Source organism: Lucilia cuprina, chromosome 2 (assembly GCF_022045245.1).
Source record: "Lucilia cuprina isolate Lc7/37 chromosome 2, ASM2204524v1, whole genome shotgun sequence".
In the NCBI taxonomy this organism is placed as follows: Eukaryota; Metazoa; Arthropoda; class Insecta; order Diptera; family Calliphoridae; genus Lucilia; species Lucilia cuprina.
This window is the reverse complement of record NC_060950.1, coordinates 29,351,972-29,373,161: the sequence shown is the minus strand read 5'-3', so window position 1 is coordinate 29,373,161 and position 21,190 is coordinate 29,351,972. Positions and strand designations below refer to the sequence as shown.

Below are 21,190 nucleotides of genomic sequence, written 5' to 3'. Positions count from 1 at the left end.
TGCCTCCAATAGTCTACAAGCATCCGAATTGTTTCTAAATAAATACATTGCACTTACGAATCGGCCCATATAGAATCTTTAAAAAACTTTAACTGTAGGGAATCATATAACTGATTCTACCTTCTTACTTTTCATTTACTTACGTTATGTATATGCATTTGCCGCTGTTTATGTGTCAGTGAAGTTTAATCAAGGATGATGTAATTGACAGCATCAACTGGAGAATTTTATAATGGAATCTATTATGTTTAATAAAAAAATTTATAAAATAAAAAGAAAAATGCACTAAAGTGTTGTAAAAGTATGTGCGCGCATTAACTTATTTATCACTGCTGCATTGAATACTGTCAATGAATTTCAGATGACGCAAATAATGACACAACAATTGATCAGGTCATCATTTAGCTTAATATGCAAACTATTTAAATAATATAAAATTTATAGATTTTTATTTAACACAACAATCGATTTTAGTTAGGTACGAAATGGAAGTTAAATGGACTTTAATGTAAAAATCCATAAAAAATCCATATTTTATAATTGGGCTACTTAGCAGAAGTATTTTTTTTAGCAAACATATAAAAAACTGCTATAACATGACAAATTTTATAACAACACATTTAAATTATTTTCTTATAGTATTCTTTCCAATTTAAACATAATACTCTTGCTAAATTCTGTAATGTTCTTTAGTCTTGCCAGTGCATAATACTCACATTCACAGGCTTTAAAGTCAATCACTCATTTTACTTTTCAACAAACAACAGAGCCAATAGGAACTCTACAGGTAATATAATCAACGTAAATATCATGCTGATTTATGATGAATTTGACAGCTTTTGGCCACAAAGATTAATTGGTTAAAATCACTGCTTAAAGCTGCGGATTGAAATCAATTCATTACCTTGACTCTTGTGGTTAATGTGTATAAAAAGCGTCTTTTAAGAGACATTTAATTATAAGACATTAATCAATATGTACTTGAAGCATGGATGCAAATAAGGGTGTATAAACTGTTAAGGAAATTTTAAAGAAAACAAAAAAAAAAACATTAACAAGTATGAGTGTATAGTCAGGCGTAGCCGACCATATGAAACTCAACACCAGTCAGTATGTTAAAAATGGGGTTATTTAAAAAAATATTTTTATTTTTACGGAATATTTTTACTTTTTTGAAAAAGAGATTTTTTATAAGAGGGTTCTAAGGGGAGTAGGGGAAAATATGGCCCTATTCTTATAAATGTTGGTAGGGGAAGTTAAGTCTACTTTAAATTTATTTATGTAGAATTTGAAAGTGTTTTTAGTGTTTGTAAGTGAATTTTGAACTTTAAGTCATTTTCTGAAGGGGAATTTGTATGGGTGCTAGGATCAAATTAATCCCGATCATTACAAAAATCGTTAGTGTCATTTAAAGTTCTACAAATCTAAGTTTTGTTGACTTTTGTTGACATAACAGATCATTTAAATTAATTATAAGCCGGTTGTACGGTTGTATGGGAGCAAGTCGAAATAATGGACCGATTTTAACTATTTTCAATAGGCTACGTCTTTGGGTCAAAAGTGTGTGTTCCAAACGCCATCCACATATCTTGAAAATTGCGGCCTGTATCTTGCGCACAAGGTTTACAGGGACAGCCAGCCAGACGAACGGACGGACGGACATAGCTTAATCGACTCAGAAAATGATTCTGATCAAAACGATATGTCGTAGTCATTAAAAAGTATGTTACTAGGCAAGTGGTTATAATGTTGAAGTCATTATCAAGTTTTTACTGGGTTATATATATATATATAATATATATATATATATATATATATATATATATATATATATATATATATATATATAATATATATATATATATATAATATATATAATATATATATATATATAATATTATATATATATATAATATAATAATATATATATATATATATATATATATAATATATATATATATATATATATATATATATATATATATTATATTCACTTTTGGTTTTGTTTCTATAAGTATTGAAATTTCTAGATCATGTAAGTTTAATTATTTCAATTGTACTAATGAATTTCGCTATTTTTGAGAAAATTAATTTCTCAAAAGTAGCGAAATACGTTTCATTCCATTGTCATTAATTTGAATATAAAATATGTGCAACAACACACAGCTTTTTAATGCATTCATTCAAAAATACACATTACCAATTATTTAAAATACTGTTAAAATTTAAATTCAATATTTGTCAAATAAAAACCATACAAATAGCTAAAATCAAATCACAATTTATCAGAATATTGAGGTCAATTTCAAAACAATCCCCCCCACAAACACATTCGCAAATAAATGAGAGTCAATCAAATCAAAATGAATATCTATTAAATTACATGCAGCAACAATGTGGCAATTAGAGCGAGAAAGAGAGTATACGATAGGAAAGAATATTGAATTTAAATAATTTTCAACGTTTTTTTTTTACTTTTTTTTTGTAATTGTTGGCTTACCATCACCATCACCACCAACCAATCGACCGACTGACTGACAATCTAAGCAATTGTCAATTTTTTTATCATGTCCTTTTTATGTGATCTTTAAATATAACAATAAAAAATGAATAAACAAGTAAGATTTCTATATTCGGCTTTGTCGAATCTTATATACCCTTTACCATAATGGGCTTAAAACAAATATATCTACATCCACATGATTGTTTATCTTTTATTTTCGCTTAAATCTCCTTTATGTTTAAAAAATGTTGCTGCTTTTAAACTAAAAATTTTTCAAAACTATGTCTAACAGAATTTGTGTCCTAAAGATATATGGGGTCTTCAAAAATGTATTTAACTGACGGACGGAGAGACAGACATGCATATAAACATACAGACATATATGCATGGCTTAATCGACCCCGACATTTACTTATAAGGATCCAGTATGTCAGAAAATAATACATATTGTGTAAATTACATATGGAGTGACAAACCTATATATATCCCTCTCACGCAGGTGAAGGGTATAACAAAAAGAAAGAAACAAAAACCCACAAAAAAAAAATTCTAAAATTGTCAAGTCAACACATTTTCCCTCATATAACCTCAGAGTTCATATATTTATTTTGTTTTAAAAATTGCTTATATGTGTGTTTGTAAATATGTGTCTAACAGTGTTTGCATTAGTGTTTGTTAAAACAAAAATTTGGTTTACATTGTTTATAAGTGTTTGTAAACTTCTGTATGAATACGTTAAAAGTGTCAACGTTAAATTTTAATGATTATTTTGTTGAGGTCGCCTCATATTTTTTAGCATAGCAATTAATCACAGTTTGAGTGTCACTTAATTTTATGGCTGACATAAAATGCTCCTTCTTCCTTTTTATTTTACTATACCAACTTTTTCAACACACTGATAATTTGTTCTTATAACAAAAACAACTAACAACAAACGTCAAGTAATAAAGATAAAAATACGAAATTTTCGCCCCTAAAAAATTTGTTAAACTAAAGTAACACGCGTATGATAATGATTTTTTTTCTCATCGCTAACAGTGGAAAGATGTTGGGGTCTTTCGAAGAGTGCTTCTCACTATAGGACAATTGTTTTTTTATGACACTCTACTTTGTTAGGTTAATGCCATCTAAACGAGGGTTATATATTTATAAAAAAAACATTATATGAGCGAGATATAAATATTGTGATATTTCCTTTAATGTTTTTTTTTTTTTGTAAATACGTTAGTAATTGCTTGTTTAAAATTTATCTTAAAGCGGAAAATTGTGTCATTAAATGTGCAGTTTTGTTGTAATAAATTTAAGTTTTACATTGAGTATACTAAAAATGCTTTATATATACTTTACTTTTCCTGTTAGCGTTCCTAGTTTGCTCGCATATTTAAACTACAGCATCCGTTTAAGAAATATTAACCCTTTTAAATAGTTTTTTTCCTTTCGAGTTTACTTAATTACTAAAACTATACGGAACACGTAAAACAATAATGATTAAAATGTGTCTCATTAGGCTGTATTTTATTTGGGCTGTTATTTGCTTAATATGAATAACAAACATTTTGTTCATAGCTTATTTTTGGTTAAACGGTTGGTTGGAGTATTCAAAAGGACGACAATATGTTCCATAAGCAACCCCTAAATCGAAATTTATTGTAATTAAAATTAGTTTAAAAAATTCTCCTGGATACTGAGTTTCTGAACATGACCCGATAATAATGCAACTTAAATTAGCTGAAAAGTTTTAGTCTCTGATGGTCTACATTGGTCTTATTGCTAGAAAATTGTTCTGAAAAAGAGATAAATACACCAATACAATAAACGAGCCTGGTGAACTAAATTTGTACAAATTATAAAAAAAACGTTATTTATTATAAAAAACGTTATTTAATTTCGCACATCAAATGATGCATATTTTATATATTTAAAATTTTATTAGCTTATATTGTACATTTCTTTTTTTTTAGTAACTAACTTGGCGTATGATTTATATTATTAATAATTACTTTTATATTTTTTATCTCTCTTGCTGACATTCTGTAAAACAAATAACATCAACTAGCAAAACAGAAGTAAAAAAACTATATATATCAAATAACATAAAACAAAATGAAAGTAATGTAAAGAAAGGGTATGAATAATAAAATATCATTGTCATCCAGTTTGTTATTATTGACTTAATACTGTATGGCAGAAAGCAAATACTAGGAATATGATTTAAATGTTTTTCTTTCTCTTTTGTCTTCTCGGAAGACCAACATCAAGAAAAGGGGATGAAAATTTTAAAATACATAGTGAAAGGTTGATGTAATCTCAGAGGATTTGTTGAAGAATGTAAATGTAGGAGGATTAAAAGAATTTTATTATATTTTCTCTATATTATTTTTGTAATATTTCATAATATGAGATTGAATTGGCTTTTTGATATTTGCGGTAAATTGGTTTGTGAGAAATTGAAAAGTCTAGGATAAGTAAAAATGTATGCAAGTTATAGTCTATATTTTACATAGTAAAAAGGGAGAAATATTTTAGGAAGTATTAAAAAAAATTTAAAATATACTTTAATGCAACTGAGTTTTTAATAATTTTTTAAAAGTTTATGCCTTATTAATACAAATATCAACTTAGATAAAATTCTGACATACATTTGATAAATAAATATATTTTTTTTTAAATAAACCAGGAATTTATGCCAAATATATTCAAAGTTTCTTGTTGTTAAGTTTTAGTTGTCCAAACCAATTGTTATTGCTATTCATCAAAAACTTAATTTTGTTTAAATAATTGAAACCAAGTTTTATTAATTTTATCAAACGCATCCCTACACTAATAGCTCCATTGTAAGAAATTAAATTTTAAATGAATTTATTTTACCTCCCACAGTTGCTGTATTAAGTCTTATTTAAAAAATATCTTATCATTTGTTAAAGTGTTCTGTATGGTAGGAGACAAAAGGGTGGACAGACAGACAGTAGTTAGACAGTCGAAAACAAATAGACATATTCAGAAGAAAAAAATTCTACTTATTGGGCAACATGTGTTTGAAAAACACTCACAAACAGTTACGCATTCAGACACTGACACACCCATTTTGTATAACGTACACACACACTTACACAGATAAATGCATTACAATGATTTTGTGATAAATCTCTTAAGTTTTTCCACACGTCCCTCAAGTATTACATGTGCAATTATACGTTATATGTAAATGAATTAGGGTGTTAATTATTGAAAGAAAGTTTATAGCCTAGTTCATGCTATAGTAGTAGTAAAGTCCAGTCTATATTCCATAATAAGTACTAGTCTACAGTGGGGTCCACAGTAAAGCCTATAGTCCAGTATATAGAATACTATGGTAGTATATAGTCTAGTTTATAGGTCTAGTCTTTAGTCTAGTTTATAGTTATGTCTAGTCTATAGTCTATCTAGTCTAGGCTATAGTCTAGTCTATAGTCTAGTCTATAGTCTAGTCTATAGTCTAGTCGATAGTCTAGTCTATAGTCTAGTCTATAGTCTAGTCCATAGTCTAGTCTAGTCTATAGTCTAGTCTATAGTCTAGTCTATAGTCTAGTCTATAGTCTAGTCTATAGTCTAGTCTATAGTCTAGTCTATAGTCTAGTCTATAGTCTAGTCTATAGTCTAGTCTATAGTTTAGTCTATAGTCTAGTCTATAGTCTAGTCTATAGTCTAGTCTAAAGTCTAGTCTATTGTCTAGTTTATTGTCTAGTCTTTATTCTCGTCTTGACTATACTCTAGTCTTTAGTCTAGCCTATAGACTAGCCTATAATTTAACATATGGTATTGTTTATAGCCTAGTCTATTGTCAAATCTAGTCTAGAGTCTGGACATTCTGGTATCTTGGACCACCCTATTTTAGAATACACATGTCTATGTGTGTGGGTGGGTTTGAGCATGTGTTGTTTGGTTATACTTCTATCCATCACACAATATATGCAGAAAATCTTTGTTTATATTTATTTTGTGTTGGTTTCTTCGTACATATTTATATAAAAGTTTATGATTATCTATGCATACAACCATACATACTACTACTTATGTGCTGGTGTGCATTCATTTAATTTTAACAGTTTCTGTTATTGTTGTCATTTCAAAACTCTGTTTACATTGAAACTTAACAATATCCTTAACATTTGTTGACAGATATAACAAAAAATATTCATTGCAAAAATTTTGTTTGTATTTAAATTACTAACCCCCATCTTCGTCTTCAGTTATATGTTGAAGTAGTAATAAATAAATTGTGATATTCATATTGAATGTGATGAAATGATGAAAACTTTTTTTGTGCATAAAATTGTAAAAACTTTGACTAACTAATATTTTTCTTATTATACATATGTATGTATATATATATAAGTATGTATGTGATATGCATATGTATGTATTCACATATGTTCATAACAATATGTATTAAATTTCTACTATATTTTTGCATTTTTATTTTCATTACTAACAAACTTACTTGAATCGTTGTAGAATATCTTGATGATGACCTAAAAATAGAAATGGAAAAATAAGTAAAGATAGAAATCAGTTTTAATATTTACATATGAATATGAAGGAACATTTTTAGTATTTGTTAAAATTTGTTTTAATTTTTAAAACAGTTGATAATAATTTATTTAATGTATATAAAATTCCAACGTTAGTGACGTTTGCATTATTAGTTAAAGCTTAAAACCTAAAATTTTTACAAAAAAATAGTCTAAAACCAAAGCAAAGAGATAGAAAAAAGAATATAAAATATACAAAAAACAGTTATTAAAAAAAAACAGCATAATTTTATAAAATTGGGCACCTTCCAGAACAAACGGTTAAAGACAGTATTTTGTTTTTTTTTTTTGCACTTTGTAACCTTCAAACTAATTAAGATACAGTAACTATTTCTGACACTTTTATAACTTATTAAAATTTTAAATTTAAAAAATTAAATACGAATGTAATACTTTTTTCATAAAACATTGTTTCCTTTGTATTAATTTGAACATGTCTACTCTAGCAAAGGGTTAAATGGGGCTCGATCTTTACGAAACAATTAGAAAGGCTTATATAAAAATTATTTTTGTCGCTTTTTTTCAGATACAGATATATTTAACATAATTATGAGCTTAAAGGCCCTTTTCAGGAGTTTTGTTGTATGGGGGCTAAGTGAAATAATGGAGCGATTTTATCCAATCGGCTTCGTCCTTGAGCAAAAAAAAAAAAATTATACAATTATTTGAAATTGAGACCTGTAACTTACGCACAAGGTTAAAATGGACAGCCAGCCGGGCGTACGGACATAGCTTAATTTACTCAGATAATAGTTGAAGTCAATTGGTATACTTAAAGGTGGTAATAGGACTAATACTTTTTGTGTTACAAACATCACACAAACCCAATATATAGTGATGTAGAGTATAGTAACTAATAACGAGTTATCTTCATTATAAAATCCTAACTTTAGTTATTAGAATGATGTAATAAAAGGTCAATGGATCATATATATAAACAAATGGGTCTTTTTGGTACTTTGCGTACTTTAACTGTTTCTTTTAAATTTTCTAAAATATGTAAGCATAAAATAAAACACACAGGACAGTGAATTAAAATTAATAAAATTTCTATAATACTGAACTACCCAAAATTACTTCTTGCTATGTAAATCTTGATTGCAAACTACAGACCGAAATAAATAAAATAAAATTTGATAAATTTTAAACCAAAAATGTTTTTTTATATAGATTATCATATGTTCGGTCATGTCCGACTGTACATTCCCACTTGTTCTTTGTAACACCAAAAAATATTCATCTGAAACCCAACAAATTATATGTGTACATATTATGGGTCCTTATAAAATTCTGATAAAAGCACACTCACGATTAAACGAAGCAACATAACCAAATTCACCCAAAATGCTCCTAATTTTCATTAGTTGTTTGGTATTGAAAAATAGCGGTTGACAATTGGCGAAATCGGTTCACAACTTCATATACCTGCCATACAAACGGTCCATATTTATTAATTACTCCCATACATGGTCCTCTCACAAAAATTACTTAAAAAATGTAGCTGTAAATTTTTTCCCTATCGGTCAACAATTTGTCATAGCACCTGTACAAGTTTCTCTTAAGGAATACACGTAAACGCAAATAATTCATAGTCAAATAATGATATACATACAAAATTTGGCTCAAATATTACAATTTACAGAAAAAAATGCGCATGGCCGCAGTCCTGCTATTAGAGAAATTTTTATTAAGAGATTAAACTGAAATGTATTAAACATTGAAGTCTTACTCGAAAGTGTGAGCGACCTACTTTTTTTAGAAATGTCACTAAAACCGACTTGTTCCATAATTCGTTATTTTTAAATGGGAACTTATTTCATTTTAAAATTACGGATTTGTTTTATATGAAATAAATCCCCAAAAATGGGGTATTATTTCATTTTAATTTAGGAAGTTATTTCATTTCATTGGGGCTTTTTTTCATTTTTAAATTGGGGAATTATTTCATAATGAAACACGTCCCCAAATTTGAGGACTTATTTCATTTTTGTTTTGGGGAGTTATTTCGTGGGGAGTTATTTCATGACGCCAAAAAAAGGGGATTTTCTTAAAAGAGGAGTTATATGGAGGCAAGGGTAAATATGGGCATATAATAAAAATGTTGGTTGTGTATGTATGGACTTATGTATGGACTTCATCTTGATACCATAGACCTTCAAGTCATTTTGTATGGGAGCTAGGGTCAAATAAAGTCCGATAATAACGAAAATCGGTAGTATTAAAATATCTTAAAAATTGCGACCTGTATATTGCGCACAAGGTTTACATGAACAGCTAGCCGGACAGACGGACAGACATGGTTTAATTGACTCAGAAAGTGGTTCTGAGTTGATCATATACAGTGCTTTTGTGGCAGTTTTAGAGCTAAAATAGCGAAATCGACACTTTACTATTTTTGAGCTATAAAATTGGCAAAATGCCGATAAATCGGCAAATCTGGCATGCCTGAATGTAATATGAAAACTTATTTCTCACATATTTGATCAGTTACAAAATTATTTATATAAAAGTAGCTGGTCAACAAGTTTTTAATTCAATATTGTAAGTTTTATCTTGGCACCAATATACCAGTGCAAAGAACTAAATGCTTATTTCATTATGTTTTCTATTTACTTCATTTCAGGAACATACAACATAACTCAGACATACATATCTCTCTAGTAATGGCAAATTCAAATGACCTTGTTTATTCATCTTAAATTAGATTATAATTTTCTTTCTATTCCTATATAAGTATAAGTATAAAAGCTTGTTTTAATAACTTTATTATGTTTAATATTCATTAAATGACCTCTCAAACCCTCAGCTAACAAAATTTATATTAACACACACATATACATACAAACAAACTAAATTTTTATTTAAATTCAAGTGTCAGAAAGCATTTTCTTTATGTAACAATTAAAAAAGACACTTTTATTTAAAAATTATATTTAACATTTACCAATTAACATAATGTAAAAAAAAATATACAACTTTCTAGACTCAGTACGTTTGAGTCGTGGATTATTCTGCTGTCTGTTTAGTTGAAATAAAGCAAAATGAGAAATTTTAATTATGCTTCTTTACGAAACGACTTCAACATCATCATCAGCAACATTATTTTTTTGCTCTTGTACATTTACACATTTATAGAAAACGGTGAATTTTATTTATACAGTGACAGGCTAGCTTTGAATTAAATATTCTACTGTGAATATTTTCTTTTTGCTGTAGTATCCTTTTCCGTTTGTTTGACTATGTTTTCATATTTTTCTATTGCGTTTATATATTTATGTAGGTGTGTGTGTGTCTGTGTGCGTAAATAGTGTTAAGGGTGCGAGTATGTTTCATTGTATTTGTGTGTACATAATCAAAGAAGTGCAAATTTGTTGAAAGATAAAAATTAAGCTAAGTACAGTGGTTGTAGTAACAAAATTAATAAACAAATTTTAAATATTTATTCAATAAAGCAAACTTTATCTTTATATTTGCGAAAAAAAAATTTAGCTCGTTGTACATCTTTAAAGCAATTTCCTGACATGTCAGATACACTTGGTGTATAATCATAATTGTTCGATATTTACCACTGTGCCACATCAAATAAAATTGTAATAAAAGTTGTCATAGTAGTGGTAACTATAGCTTTAGTTTAGACAGTGTGCGTAGAATTCGTTTTTTTTTCTTTCACAATTTGAGTGGTTTGTAATTATGAAAAATTATGTAAATTAACACGCCAAATATGTAGATAAGCACTTAATAAATTACTTAGCAAAATGAAATGAATACAACGAGACAAAAGCAAATTAAATTATTTTAAACACAATGAAAATGATGACGACAATGACTGCCATTGATATAAAACAACGACAGGAACAACAGCAAACAATAACAACCACTACTACTACTACTACCACAGATTCCTTATCGCACTTAAAAGCAGACGTTTTTTATGTCAGTTTCTTTTGATTTTTTGAGCTTACTTTAAAAGAATTTGTAACTAATTAAAGATGATTTGTATGACATAGTTAAGATAAAATATATATAGAATTATTTTGTAAATTATCTGGCGGATGGTATGGATGGTTAAGAATTCTCACGTTTTAAAACTTATGTTTGGGGAATTTTGAAAATTTTACTATAGATTGAGAAAAAACCTGTTATGAGTCAAACTAATTAAGATGGAGGAGGTTATATCTATGATTTGGTGTTTAAGTGTTAAGAATTTATAATACAATTTTGTGCACCTTATTTTGTAATAAATCTTAGGTACTCTTTTTACGAGTTTAGTTAAGTGTTTTAAAGTAGTTCATTAACATTTTTATTGGGGTATTTTAGGAAATTTAATGTTCACGGAATTATTTATGACAAATATTAAATGAAAACTGTTAAGGAAATAGTCAATAGAAATACCAAAAGATTAGTAAGTAACAGTATTAATAGACTAGTCCTTCAATTAGGTAACACACAAGTAATTGTATTAGTACCTAGAAAAGTCCACATAATACCTGTTTGGAAACTTGTCTAAAGTCTACTAAGTATGCTAGTCAACAGATTTATTAATAGACAAGTAGGAAAGTATAGTCGGACATGACCGACCATATAATACCCTACACCATGAGTATATTTTTAAAGTTTTTACTTTTTATAAAGAAACTTTTATGTTGAATATTACCATAATTCCAAAGTATTTAAGCAATTTATTGAAAAAAACTAAAATTTCTAAATGAGGCTTTATATAGGTCAAATATGGGCCGATCCTCGGTAAATTTGGGAAAACAATATATTTTTAAATAACAGTTAGTTTTGTTGAGTTTCATTGCGATATAAATGGTTACAAGTCAATTTTAGACGTTTAAGACATTTTTTGAAGCGGGGTTTGTATGGGGGTAGGGTCAAATAAGGACCGATCCTTACGAAAATTTGCAGTGTCATTTATACTTCTATAAAACTTATTTGTGCCAATTTTTAGAGAGAGATAATAGAATATTTGACGTAATTATGGCATGAAAAGTTCAAATCGTGAGGTACGATTGTATGGGGGCTAGGTGAAATAATGGATCGATTTCAACCATTTTCAATAGGCTTCTTCCCTGTGCCAAAAAACGTGTTGGGTCCAAATTTCATCAAATTATCTTAAAAATTGCGGCCTGTACCTTGCGCACAAGGTTTACATGGACAACCATCGGACAGACGGACGGACATGTCTTAATCGACTCAAAAAATGATTTTGAATTGATCGGTATACTTTAAGGTGGGTATTGGAGCAATATTTTTGTATGTTACAAACATCAGCACAAACGTATTATACATAGGGTATTACTACTTTATTAGACAGTCCATAGGCTAATCCTTATATTACTCACTAGAATAGTCCTTAGTCGGGTTAATAGGCTAGTCAAATGTCTAGTTTGGTGGACAGTATAGAAAATAGATATATCTAAAGCCATATCATACCCTAACCGGCAGTCAATAAATTAGTCTATAGACTAGCCAATACTAGACTATTGAGTACTCTATATCTTAACCTAACAACAGGAAATAGAAATTATTACAGTATAAATACAGTTCAATGGTGTAGCCAATATATGAGACAAAAATCTTGTCGAAAGACTTCCAAAAAGACTGTTAATAGTCTTGGTCCAAATTGGACAATAGTTGATGGATTTTTCGCTGGATTGAGCAATAAATAGCAATGAACAAAAGTCCACACATTAGTCAATTGAATAATTTATAGATCAAAAACTGAAGTGGTTCATTGAACTTGTCTGTACAGTAATTACTAGTTTAAAATCTAGCCGAATAAATAATTAATAGTCTATTCTATATTAGTCCATAGACTAGTCAATGGAATACCCTATAGACCAGTAAATGTAGTAGTTATTTGATTCATCCATAGACTAGAGCAATTAAATGGTCCATAGACCACTTAATAGCATAGTCAGTAGACGGTCCATCTTCTACTTAATAAACTAGGCTAGAAATAGAATAGTCAAGGAAATATATAATACTCTAGTCCTGAGACATGAGTATTATATATTGGATGTTCAAAGTAATTTGCAGATTAGTTGATAGAATTTTATGTTTATTCCGAAAAATAGTTGTTTTTGGAAAATAGTTATATTTGCTCTATGTTGCCACCCTAAATTATACCAATTAGCTCTGAATCATTTTCTGAATTGATTTAGCTATGTCCGTCGGTAATCAAACTACAGGTCGAAATATATATTTGCTCTATGTTACCACCCTAAATTATACCAATCAGCTCTGAGTCATTTTCTGAATTGATTTAGCTATGTCCGTCGGTAATCAAACTACAGGTAGAAATTTTCAGGATAATTTGATAAAATTTGGCACATGTGTTTCTTTCAACCCAAGGTTGAATCGAATCATATTAAAAAGTCCGTACATAATTTCACCTAGTTCCATACAACCGTACCACCCAAATAGATCTTTTGAGTCCATAATTATGTTAAATATTTTAGTATCTCTACAAAAATAATTAAAACTTTATTTATATAAGTCTTAACTATGCTGCCGTTTTCCGTAATGGCAGGACCCCATTTGACCCTAGATGACTTGAAGATCAATAATGAGGATTTACCCATATTTTTTCTTATCCCCATATATCCTTTCATCTTTGTCAACAAATTGTTAAATTCTTCGGATTTTACGTGTATACATCCTCCTTTCAAACCATTTATATAAATTGTTTCCATTCTAAACCCACAACTGGTTAAATTTAATATGTATTCCTATTGACCCTAAAATAATAACATTAAATTAATAAATATTAAATTAGAAAACTAAATGAGTTTTCTTCATAAATACCTGAATATTTATTTAAATTTTTAAGACCAAAATAAGCATAAGATATATCTTTAACTATTAAAACTACTTAAAAATTTAACATTTTCCTTTTTCTTTAACAACACTACTATCCATACCACATTCTTTATTAAATAAAATTGTATCCATTTAAAATTGAAGTTATCTTTTTTGAATGCTTAATTTAAAATCCAACATAAATTCATATTCATTTAAAACTCATCGTGTGTGTGTATTTGTGGCAACATGTATTTTAGTTTTTCGTTGCTAGAAAGTAATTTTGTATGAATTACGAGCATTAAAAATTAAAAATTTGAATTGTTGTTAAACTTGTTTATATAGCACAAATAAAGTTTTTCTTGTTAAGTGCAAATTAGTAAAACAACACACACACAAAAAAAGAAACTTAAATAAAAATTTTATTGTACTACACGTACCTAAACAACAGTTAGTTTTTGAATGAAATTCTTGTTTAAATAAAAAGTAAACTTTTTTAAAGTACAATTTAACAAATTAAATGTGTAAAATAAAAAGAAAAATATAACTAAGAATAAATTAGAAAAATAGTTGTTAATACCCAGTACTAGTTATAAAATCCCTTAAGGCGTATGAGTAATATGTATTAAGTAAATGAAACTAAATAAATACTACTTATGTAGTATTAACAAAGTTTAAATATATGTACATATGTAGTTGATATAGAGTAAAAGTAAAATTTACCAATTATATATGGACACGAATAAAAAATTCATATTAATAAAACTAATTTAATTATTTTTGTTTTTAATTAAAGCCAATAATTTGTAAAGAAATGTGACAAATGAGTCCCATATCTCAGTTCATTTTTTGGATTTCATGGTTTGTTTAGCTCTATGAAACTTTTTTATCAATTGAATCATCCGGTTTTAAATATAAAATTTTGTTCTGTCAATCAATAAGAAATAATAGAATTATTTAATACTAAATAATTATTAAGCGAAAGTACTTTTATTAACTTGTCTCCTTAAAGTTTTACTTAATTTTATTTAATTCTTATGAACTATTAACTTATTTAAGTTCTTTTGCTCAAAATCCCTCCCTTCACTTTTTATAATGAGCAACAAAACTTTATTTTGCCCTAAATTCTAAAAACTACTCATATATATGTTATTTAGTGCCATATTAAACAACAAATAATTTTTACAACTTCAAAAATAAGATATATACTTCTCTTGTGTAATTCCTTTACAACAATATAATAAAGTGTCAACCACAAAATTTCTTTTAAAGTGACATTCAGAAAAATACAAACTAATACAAAGATGTAGGTTTACACGTTTACATACATAAATATGTGCATATGCAACATGTATAACAAATAGGAAATTATAGTCGGTAGAGCCCGACTTTATGTTTGCCTTCTTTATTATAAAATAATATTGAATAATAATGAAAATGGGGCTTATTTATGCAGAAATTCAGCGAATATACTAGGCGATAGATATTTAATATACTCGTCAAACTAAATTTGATCACGTAAAAGTCAATTATCGAGTTTAATATACTGGTCATCTTATCGATCAAAATCATAAGACTATAGATAACACACTAGTCAGGTTTATAAAGTAGTCATCATTCTAAGCATTAGTCTACTTAAGAGAATAGTCAGTAGACTAGTCAATAGCATATATAGATAGATAGATAGATAGATAGATAGATAGATAGATAGATAGATAGATAGATAGATAGATAGATAGATAGATAGATAGATAGATAGATAGATAGATAGATAGATAGATAGATAGATAGATAGATAGATAGATAGATAGATAGATAGATAGATAGATAGATAGATAGATAGACGTTTTCCAGAGTGTATCCGATTTGATTCTAAATTTTTCTCTTACATTTTTTTATACGAAGTCAAGGCTAGAAAAAACTTCCCGATGTGCTGTGCTCCAATTCATGTCTGCTTCTTCTTTGATCCTTCATAATTTATTACTTTCTACTTTTTCCTAGATGGGATGATTATAGTAATATTTCTATTTCAACCTATCTCAGTTGCTTGATAATCCGTGTTTATATTATTATACTGGAAATCTCTGATAAACGAAGGGTTTCTGATATACTCAGTGCAACTTCCCTATTTGTTCTCTCAATAAATACTTCATGATCACCTATACTGGTCACATAATATAGATAATAGAACCATTCACAAGAATTGGTCTAACATAGCTTTTTACATTCAGACAAGAATACAAACAGATAAACTGATAGTCCAAAAAAGCAGACTATCGGTTCAGAGAAACAGAATATGAGACAAGATACAAGCTATCATACCAAAACAGACAAAAGAGCGAAAAAAAGATCATACATCGTCGCAATAACTAAAACAATTAAGATAGATGTTAAATGAATATTTACTTTAGTTACAAACATTGCGACATACTCATAATATCCTCTCCAAAATAGTAGAAAATTATACAATAATAAGTTTTGTTACAAACTTAATTGTAGATCACAGTAGTATTCGAAAACATTTAGATGATATGCAACAAACCTGCAATTATATATTGATAGTCTATGGGGAATTACATACTTACATATATTTCCAAATAATTTGTAAGAATACTTAAGTCAATTTATTAAAGTTGTCAAGTGTTTAATATATTTTTAAAAGTATAAACAAAATGTAACGTTTATAAGTTTATTGAAGAGGATAAAAGTTTGAAAATTGTTTATATTATAACAAATTAAGTGAGAGTACTCTGAAATATCCTTGGGGAAGGGAATAAAAGTTTTAATTTTTAATTGGTATGATTTTCTAAGGTTTTCAGCTCTTTGGGAAATCAAAAATCTAATTTTCGTATTAAACGAGAATCATTACTGCTAAAAGAGTTTAACAAAACTTCCTTAACTATACATTTGTATTTAAATACAAAAAAATCTTTTTAAATTTATAGCTTAATTTTTACCTAAGAAATATCAAAAGCAAAGTTTCAAAAAAAGTCCAACTTTTTCTATGCCTGAACATATCCCCAGTTAAAAGACTAACCCCCTTATTCATAAACAGCACTTTATTTTATAAAAAGTTTATAAAACAAAATTTCCATACGAAATTTGATTTATAAATCGTTTATAAAATAAAAATTTGTTAATGAATATGGGGGAAAAACTTTATCTAGGGTGTTTAAAAGTCGTCTGCATAAATCTTATTTAGTTTTAGCACTTTTTACCAAATACGTTTGTTTTATTTAACAAATGTGTAAATTGGGGGAAAACGAAAACCGACGCAAGGAAATAAAAATTCGTCTACACACAAAAAATCGCAAAAAATGCAAATATCTTGCCAAAAAACAAAGACTACAAACTTTAAAAAGTAGTTTTACAAAAGTTTTTACATATTACTTTGGCGTTTATTTTTTTCATATTTGTAAACACAATAAGAAAAACAAATGTTTGTAACAAATATTTTTTTTTCAACAAAAACAAAAAAATATTTATTTTATCCCTTATTATTTTGGAAAAAATAAAACAGAACAATTTGCACACAGCTAGACTTTTATGAGCTTGTAGTAGAGTCTACATAAGTATATTTCGATTTCAAATCTCAAGATAACTAACACGTTTTTCAGAAATATTTTATCCGGCTATATACATTTATGCATGTAAATCAGTTCATTTTTTCTAAGCTAAAAAGAGCAAATATTTTTACCACATCCTCTCCACAAAATTTTATTACCTCTTACCAACTGTTCCCCTATTTGGTTTTTTGATTTGCCACAAATATTTTTTAGTTTGTCGTTACATTGGGGAAAGAAAGTTGAAGAAGGGTTTTTGAATAAATGTATATTATTCATATTGTTATTGTTGTTGTTGTTCTCTATTGTCGAACTAAAAGTTATTTGTAAAGTTTTGCATTTTTTACTTACTTAGATTTTTATTACAGCCAAGTTAAAGCAACAGGAATATATTAAGTTTGTAAGAACATGTTTGCATATACGAGGGTTTTATAATCAGTTCAAGTCAAAACTGTATTTGAAAATGTTTTCTAGATAAACATCCTGTTTATAGCCTAATATATATTTCCAAACAATATCCCTATTATCTATATCTATATTACTTTACAGTGTACTTACCTAATAAATCACAGTAAATATAGACCACATATAAGGCTATAGTCAAAACTGTTATCCAAACTAGAGTACAGACTATATATTAGACAATAGTGATGAGTGTAGTCTAAACTTGGCACCCGGGGTCATGTTACCTCGTATTGGTGTGATTGCAATCCCAGTTAGTCTTCCCTGTCGGGATTATAAACTAATGATGATAAAATGTATCCTCAGCCTTTCCTTGGGATTATTTGACAGAGATTTACATAATCCGGTTCAATGGAAACCGGTAGCCCGCAGAACAGAGTTACGTACTTGGTTTTAAGGAACCACGTAAAGTTTATGATGTTATGAAACTTTCTTTCATTGTGCTAAATGTGAGTAAGAATAAAGAATAGTAAGTATAGATGTTTACGTATTTTGGTCTACCAAATACGTCTACAGATGCTGTTGCCGATATAACAGATCTTCCTATCTGCATGGTTGTAAACGGAAATTAAGTTTTGCGTCTCGGAAGTTAAATAAATGGGCAGCAAAAATCAGAGATTTGATAACTAGACTACTTGAGTAAATTGCTTGTACAATATACATCTAGACAATAGTTCAGACTGTAGTCCAGACAGTTGACTAGACTGTAGTCTGAACTATAATTCACAGTATGTTGTTTAGGCTATATATACTCAAATTAAGTTTTGCGTCTCGGAAGTTAAGTAAAGGTGCAGCAGAAATCAGAGATTTGATAGCTAGACTACTTGAGTAAAGTGCTTGTACAATGTACATGTAGACTATAGTTCAGACTGTAGTCCAGATAATTGAATAGACTCTAGTATGAACTATACACTACAATATAAGTAGTTCAGTTTATAGTATTGGCTATTTACTGTAGTTCATTTATTTTAGACTATACTTCCTACTACAAGGAGCTTCTAGAAAAAAGTCCAGCAACCACGATTTATTCCACATATTTTGGGTTATAAGTCGTGCTTTTCATTGAAATAATATTATATAAATTTGACCCATCTATATGCGTCTATTTATTCCATCAAATTTCAGCATATTAAAGAAAAGGGTGCTACTTTTAATAAAGCCTAACGGAGATGCCATTGAAACGGCATTAGTAATATGCATAGAAATTTCCTTTCTGAATAGCTTTGGCAGATATTAATGAAAGAAGAGCCGCATGAATTCTAGCCTTTTTAAAGACTTAATAAGAAACAGAAAAAAGGCTAGAATAAGGCAAAAGCTAAAACTTAAATTTCCTGGCTAAGCTAAATAAAAAGGCTGAATTTAGCATAGTAAAGAAAATCTTGTTGTAGTTATAAATTTAATTTAAGTCCAATTGTTCAAACGTTAAATTTACAAAATTAAATTATCAATGTAAATAATAATCTCTCAAATTCTGTCTGTATCGCTAAACTATCCTCGTATTTAAATATTTTAAGTTTATTTGTATGGCTGTGTCAGCATGTGTAAATTTAAAAAAAAAGATATAACGAAACGTGTTTTTGAATGGTTTACATGTATGCATATACTTACTTAACTCTACACATGTACTACTTTTGCACATGTAGTCATTCATATACATATGTATATATATAATTTTTTAAAGCAAGAGCTAACCTGCCAGTTCTAGGACAGCCGGTAAATTCCTTTTTACATAAGCTTAAAGAAATTTAAGCATCTATTAAAATTTTACGATTTTTTGCTAAATTTTCAAGAGGCGAGTTATTTAAAATATTTGTTTAAAGACTTATTAATCCACCAAAACGAATCACTTGTGAAGACAATTGCATCTTCCTAGTCCAACATTTTATTGTGAGGATTCCAGCAAAAACTTAAATTAAAAAGTATTAATTTAAAAGACACTTTTTTACTACTTATTCGTTAGTTTTTTCATTCTTTAAGTCTTTATTCTAGAACCAGAGCTTAAGGCTCATTTCTGCATACTTCGTAAACCGAAAACGAAATTTCATATATTTGTACCGAAAAATATATTTTTTTTTGTCTCATTCGGTGCGGATTACGGTGTATGCGGAAGCATGCTTCTAATATTCAGTAAAATTTCTCTGTTTGAACTGCAGGGTATTATTTGTAACACTCTGAGTTTATGTAAGAGAGTGTGTTTTTGCAAATTTTGAGCTACTTAAACAAATGCGAATTTATATGAAATGAAATACAAGACTAAGTACATGGTATTTCAATGTAACTTCACTTATAGACAACAAGTTGAAATCGGCTTTAGTACATTGCTTTTATAGAAATACATATATTTACACATACTTACGTATGTACCCATACCTATACAAATCCATATACTTAACCCATTTTATATGAGTTGTTATATTTTTTAAAATGGAGGGTGGATTATTAGATCATTGATATTTGATAAAATGCTTGGCTGTAACGAAATTACTATGTAGGCTATATGTAAGTAATGCATTTAATAAGTTAATATTTTAAAGTCAATAAATATTTAAATACACATCTGTGTTTTTAGATAAAATATATGCAATTATAACAAGTAAGAGTGTTATATTCGGCCATGCCGAATCTTATATACCCACCATCAAGTCATTCATGTTTATGTAGAATTTTACTGATGTACTCACATTTTTGAGTCAGTAATAAGTCTTTAAATCATTTTCAGAAGGGGACCTTGGAAGGTTCAATTATGGACCCATTCTCATTAAATTCAAGAAAATGATTTTAGTTCCTATAAAACTTTTTTATGTCGAATTTTATTGCTTTATATATATGTTATGAGCAGATATGAGCATTAAAGTAAAGGCGACCTAATATGGGAGATAAGGATTATAAGGATCGATCCTTATAAAAATTAAGGGAGATTTTGGTTCGCACGAAACTTGTTTATGTAGAACTTTGTAGTAATGAGCGATGAATTCATTGCCTAAAGGGGACCTTATTTGGGGGGTCAGACAATAATGGACCCATCCTTATAAAATTTATGAAAATGATTTTAGTTGCTATAAAACTTTTATATGTCGAATATTATTGTTATATATATGCTTCTTAAGGTAGATATGAGCATTAAAGTCGTTTTTTGAAAGGGACCTTATAGGTGGGTTAGGGTCAATTATAGACTAATTCTTATAAAATTCTAAAAAGAGATTTAAGTTTCCGTAAAACATATTTGTGCCGAATTTCACTGCTATCGATGCTTCTCTTAACCAGTTATGGGCGATAAAGTAATTTTC

The 21,190-nt window shown here is 28.2% G+C and overlaps 1 protein-coding gene across 1 annotated transcript in view; it reads right to left on the bottom strand.

Annotated features, from left to right (window-relative positions):
* Nucleotides 1–21,190, bottom strand: part of LOC111686678 (putative neural-cadherin 2) — a 358,230-nt gene that overhangs the window by 291,464 nt on the left and 45,576 nt on the right. Inside the window, exon 2 of the mRNA XM_046946650.1 lies at nt 6,984–7,014. The gene's annotated coding sequence lies outside the window, so the exon portion shown is untranslated. The remainder of the gene's footprint in view (nt 1–6,983; nt 7,015–21,190) is intronic.